The sequence below is a fragment of the Gossypium arboreum genome, chromosome 8, assembly GCF_025698485.1.
Source record: "Gossypium arboreum isolate Shixiya-1 chromosome 8, ASM2569848v2, whole genome shotgun sequence".
In the NCBI taxonomy this organism is placed as follows: Eukaryota; Viridiplantae; Streptophyta; class Magnoliopsida; order Malvales; family Malvaceae; genus Gossypium; species Gossypium arboreum.
Window position 1 is genome coordinate 30,572,601 of NC_069077.1, and position 6,315 is coordinate 30,578,915.

Below are 6,315 nucleotides of genomic sequence, written 5' to 3' on the forward strand. Positions count from 1 at the left end.
TGCGACGTTATCGTTCGATCCTTCACATGTGATTTCCCAACGAAATTGAGATTCGATCGGATATGACCTATGAGGAGGAACCAATAAAGATTTTGGCTCGAGAAGTTAAGCAGTTAAGAAACAAAAGTATAGCCTTAGTGAAAGTATTGTGGCACGACATGGGATAGAAGAGGCTACGTGGGAACCCGAGGAAGCTATGAGGAAGCAGTACCCAAACCTCTTTATGGTAAGATTTTCGGGGACGAAAATCTCTAAAGGGGGAGAATTGTGACAACCCGAATTAGGGCCTAATCGGAATAGTGGTTTCGTGACCACAAATCCGAGATAGAAATAATTGTTTTATAAATATTTTGGGGTTTATGATATGATTGCATGATTGTGTGAAAATTTCGTGATGAAATTCTATGCCTAAAGTGTTTAAATTGAAAGTAGGGACTAAATCGAATAAGTTGCAAAATTTGCATACTAGAAATTTTAGTATGAAATTGTTTTGAAATATTTATTAGGAGGTCTTAAATAGCAATTCTACCAATTTTAAGTTCATGGACAAATTTAGGACATGGAAGGAATTTTGGAAAGTTTAGTAGTAAGGGTATTTTAGTCATTTTGATATTAAATGAAATAGAATGGGAAAAATAACACAAAATAGTCATCTTCCCATTTAGTTGCTGCGAAACTTCACTCTCTCCATAGCTAGGATTCTTCAACTTTCAAGCTCCATAGTAAGTGATTCTAAGCCCCGCTTTTAATGTTCTTTACGCTTTTGGAATCCGGAAGCTCGATTAAGCTTATGCTAGTAATAATTTAACCTAGGGTTCATATTTGGAAAAATACCCATAGGTGAAATTTGTGTATTTTGATGTTTTATGATAGAATATGAGGTTTTAAATTGTGTTAAATAATTTGTGCTACTCGGTTTTAAGTGAAAACGAGTAAAAGCAAGATAATCGGTAAAAATACCTAATGTTCATAACTATATGATAGAGTGGGAATTTGATGTTGTTGTAGAAGAGAAAATGTTCAGCATATCATAAAACATAAGAATAAGGGCTGAAATTAAATTCCGAGCCTAGGGGCAAAATTGTAATTTTGTAAAAGTTAGGGGCAAAATGTAATTTTTCTACAATGTGATTTTTGGATTGAAATAAATAGTATGAGTATTAAATGAGCTAAATGTGTTATTATAGATCAAGAAAGGCGCGGAACCGACCTCGAGCAGGGGAAAGAAAAAGTTTTGGACTAAATTGCAAAATTTCCATATTTTGCACCAAGGTAAGTTGTATGTAAATATTACAATAATTTCATGTACATTCTTATATTTCAGCCTATTATATAAATATACTAGCTGATGTTAAAATATAAATTGACTATGGGAAGAATGGAAATAAATACGAGAGAGAGATCCGGTTGAACATTCGAGAGATCGAATGAAATAGAGGAGCGTAGCTAGGTCACATGTATGATGCTGAGTGCACATCATGTGTACAAGAAAGCTACGAGACACCCTGTAGTAGCTAGGTCACATGCGTGATACGAGATGTATCCCATGTAGACAAGAGAGCTACGTGAAAGATAAATGTAGCTAGGTCGCATGCGTGATTCCAAGTGAAGGACACCATGTAGACAAGAGAGCTACGTGAAAGATAAATGTAGCTAGGTCGCATGCGTGATTCCAAGTGAAGGACACCATGTAGACAAGAGAGCTACAAGACAAATCGGCTAGGTCGCATGAGTGGTACTAAGTGTTCCCCATGTGTACAAGAGAGCCGAACTAAATGAAGTATGATGGTGGGGCTGTGTGCTGAAACCGTTAAATATAGAGGATTGATCCGAATTGTTCAACGGGATGGTTTTGTGGTGACATTGTGGTTTGGACCTACACTTATAGTGAATGAAATGTGGTGAAAATGAATTGTGGCATATACATATATACGATAAAATGAGGTTAGCATAAAGAATGTGTGAAAGAGTGAAATTAGTATTAAAACTGTTTTTAGATGGCAGCAGTGACGTGATTTTGAAAAATCACCAAAAATAGGATGAATATAATTAGAGGTTGAATGAGATGTGAAATTAAAGCTTAATGAGTCTACTTTCATATAAAAGAAGCAGGGCAAGCAAAGGAATTCTATATTTTGAGATATTTACAATTGTAACTGACTTGCTCAGGATGAATACGTGATCCCCTGTTTCCACTTTGAAAAATCATTAAAAATTGTACAAAGCAAACTAAGAAATATAGTTTACATGCCTAAATTCCTTATTGAGACTAGTTTTAAATACAACAGACTTCAGGGTTGTTTGAGTTATGTACTGAGAGAAATTCAATTCGTAGTGGACAGAGGTCAGGCCAGTCGAGTTGTGTAACAGGGGAAACTTTAACTAATAAACTGTACTAATCTGCTGAACCAAAAATTATAAAAAAATTTAGCAAGAAGCTTTATGAGTCTAGATTCAGGAAATTTTACGAATATGAATTTCGAGTTTTGTAACTCGAGTTATGATTTATTTAGTGAATATGACACAGCAGAGACAGCTTAATCGAAGTGGAATAAGTAGTGAAGTTAAAGTAGACATACTTGAATTGTTGTGTAAACATGTTAGATTCTTAAATTAGTATTTACATACTACTTACTAAGCTATAAGCTTACTTCGTTTTCTCTCTTTTGTCTTATAGTGTTCTCCAACTTGCTCAGGAGTCAAGGATCGTGAAGATCTACCCGCACTATCATACTTTGGGGTATTTGAACTAAATGTTTTGAATTATGGCATGTATAGTAGGCAAAAATTATTTTGTTATGTGTCATATTTGTCTAGGTTTAAAATATTAGTTACAGTACTCGACCAGTTACTTTGTACAAGCCATAAAAGTTGGCTAATATTGTTCAAGATATATGTTATACGATGCATTATCAAATGGGATGACATATTTCTATCTTGGTATATGTTATGTTACGTAATACCTTGTATCTGTTCCGGCGACGGTAACGGGTAAGGGGTGTTACACGCAACTTTAAAAATTTTATATAAATTATTCAGAAAGAATTAGGAGTCACGCCTTATATGTACAGATTCCATTTTGAGTCTAGTTTCATTAGAAACAAACGGTACCAGATTAAAGTCCTGTGCAAAGTGAGATATTCAAGTTGTAACGTCGAAGGTCGAGCAATCGATCCTGTAACATGGGTGACTTTAACTAATAAACTGTACCAATTGGCCCGACCAAAATTCTAGAAATAAATCCATGGATGGATACATGAGTCCAAATTCAGGAAAATTTATGAAACCAGTTTAGAGTTTTGAAACTCGAGATATGATTTTAAAGGCGACGGTGATGCGTTTTCCACCGACCGAAATGTCAAATTGGTGGGCAAAATATGTGAACTTGGCTTGTTAACTCATCGTGTCCGACACCGGCGATGGTCTCGGGTTCGAGGTGTTACAAAGATTCTACGGGTTGAATCAGGAAAATTGGGTTTGCCGCCGGTTGTAATCATGGCAATGGTTGCCTAGAGATATATGAGAAAAGGATATGAAGCCTACCTTGCATTTGTACTGAACACTAAGGAAACAGAGCTGAAGATAGAGTCCGTGCCGATAGTATGTGAGTACCCAGATGTGTTTCTGGAGGAGTTACCTAGATTACCTCCTGAAAGGGAGATAGAGTTTGGTATTGAATTGGTGCTAGGGATGAATCCCATTTCCATTGCCCCGTATAGAATGACACCTACTGAGCTAAAGGACTTAAAAGCATAGTTGCAAGAGCTGATGGACAAAGGATTCGCTAGGCCAAGTTTTTCACCTTGGGGTGCCCCCGTGTTGTTTGTAAAGAACAAAAATGGTTCGATGAGGTTATGTATCGATTATCGGTAATTGAACAAGGTGACTATTAAGAATAAGTATTCTTTGCCAAGGATTGATGATTTGTTTGACCAGTTGAGAGGAGCCACTGTATTCTCCAAGATAGACTTGAGGTCTGGTTATTATCAACTGCGAGTTAAAGACTCGGATGTACCCAAGACAACTTTTATAACGAGGTATGGCCATTATGAATTTCTTGTCATGTCATTTGGGCTGACAAATGCACCGACTGTGTTTATGGATCTAATGAATAGGATCTTTCAGCCATATTTGGATAAGTTTGTGGTTGTGTTTATTGACGACATTTTGATCTACTCCATAGATGAGACAGAGCATGCGAAGCATCTCAGAATTGTGTTGCAGACCTTACAGGAAAAGCAACTGTGTGCTAAGTTTAGCAAGAGTGAGTTTTGGCTCCGGGAAGTTGGATTTTTGGGTCATATAGTTTGTAAGATTTTTGCAATTGTTGAATGGAAATCGCCTAAGAATGTAATTGAGGTTAGAAGCTTTTTGGGCTTAGCTGGTTACTATTGAAGGTTTGTAAAAGGATTTTCCATAATAGCGACTCTGATGATGAAGTTGTTATAGAAAGACGTTAAGTTTGAATAGACAGAGAAGTGTCAGAAAAGTTTTGAGAAGTTAAAAACATTGCTGATTGAAGCTCCTGTTTTAGTACTACCTGAACCGGGAAAAGAATTTGTGGTCTATAGTGATGCATCCTTAAATGGATTGGAGTGGTGCTTATGCAAGATGGCAAGGTGATAGCCTATGCTTCACGAAAATTGAAGCCTCATGAGAAGAATTATCCAACCCACGACCTAGAGCTTGCTGCTATTATTTTCGCCTTAAAACTTTGGATGCATTATTTGTATGGCGAAACTTGCCGTATATTCACAGACCACAAAAGTTTGAAATAATTGATGACTTAGAAAGAATTAAATTTTAGACAACAGAGATGGTTAGAATTAATTAAAGATTATGATCTGGTTATCGACTATCACCCGGGAAAGGCGAATGTGGTCGCCCAATGCACTGAGTAGAAAATCCTTGTATGTCTTGAGAGCTATGGATGCTCGTTTGACCTTGCTTGATGATGGTTCAGTTTTGGCCAAGCTGGAGGCTAGGTCGACATTTCTGCAGGAAATTCATGATGCTCAGTTAAACGATGATGACTTGCAAGCAAAAAGGGATCAATGTGAGTCTGGGATTGAGTCCGATTTTTGAATTAGTCCTGATGGATGTTTGATGTTCAAAGATAGGGTTTGTGTACCCAAAGACAATGAACTTATTCAGAAGATTTTGCAAGAAGCGCATAACAGTCTTTTGTCTATTCACCTGGGAAGTACCAAGATGTACAACGATTTAAAGAAGATGTACTGGTGGAACAGTATGAAAAGAGATGTTTCTGAATTTGTATCGAAATGCCTAGTATGTCAGCAAGTTAAAGCTGAACATCAAGTGCCTTCAGGTATGTTAGAGCCTGTAATGGTCCTCGAATGGAAGTGGGATAGAATTACCATGGACTTCGTGACATGACTACCTAAGACTCAGAAAAAGAAAGATGCCATATGGGTCATAGTGGACAAATTGACAAAGTTGGATCATTTCATCCCGGTAAGAACGGATTATTCCCTTGATAGATTGACCGATTTGTACATTTCTGAGATAGTAAGATTGCATGGATTACCACTGTCGATTATTTCAGACAGAGACCCAAGGTTGACTTTAAGATTCTAGAATAAGTTACAAGAAAACTTGGATACAAATTTGAGCGTTAGTATAGCTTTTCACCCTCAGACCGATGGTCAGTCTGAGCGGATGATTCAGATTCTCGAGGACATGTTGCGATGTTGTATCCTTGAATTTCAAGGTAGTTGCAAAAAATTCCTGCCATTGGTAGAATTTTCCTACAATAATAGTTTCCAAACAAGTTTAATGATGGCACCTTATGAAGCCTTGTATGGTAGGAAATGACGAACTCTATTGTACTAGACAGAACACAAGGAAAATCAGATTCATGGAGTTGATCTGATTAAAGAAACCAAAGAAAAAGTTACAGTGATACAGGATTGTCTAAAAACGGTATCAGCTAGGCAAAAGTCTTATACTGATCTGAAAAGAAAGGAAATTAAATTCCAAGTTGGGGATAGAGTATTTTTGAAAGTATCTCCATGGAAAAAGGTATTGAGATTTGGTCGAAAAGGCAAACTGAGTCCACGATTTATCAGACTGTATGAGATTACCGAAAGAATTGGACTGTTAGCCTATCGTTTGGCTTTGCCACCCGAAATGGAAAATATTCATGATGTGTTCCATGTATCCATGTTAAGGAGATACCAATTAGACCCCTCTCATGTAATTTCACCGACTGAGATTGAAATTCGACCGGAAATGACCTATAGAGATGAACCGGTTAAGATATTGGCTCGCAAAGTTAAACAGTTGAGAAATAAA

General features: G+C 36.9%; 1 long non-coding RNA gene across 1 annotated transcript; it reads left to right on the forward strand.

The window, feature by feature from the left end:
• Positions 1-1,224: 1,224 nt before the first annotated feature.
• LOC128296477 (uncharacterized) lies at positions 1,225-2,935 on the forward strand. The gene is made up of 2 exons (XR_008287087.1): positions 1,225-1,272; positions 2,678-2,935. It is a non-coding gene; the product is annotated as an uncharacterized LOC128296477 (long non-coding RNA).
• The last annotated feature ends 3,380 nt before the right edge of the window (positions 2,936-6,315 follow it).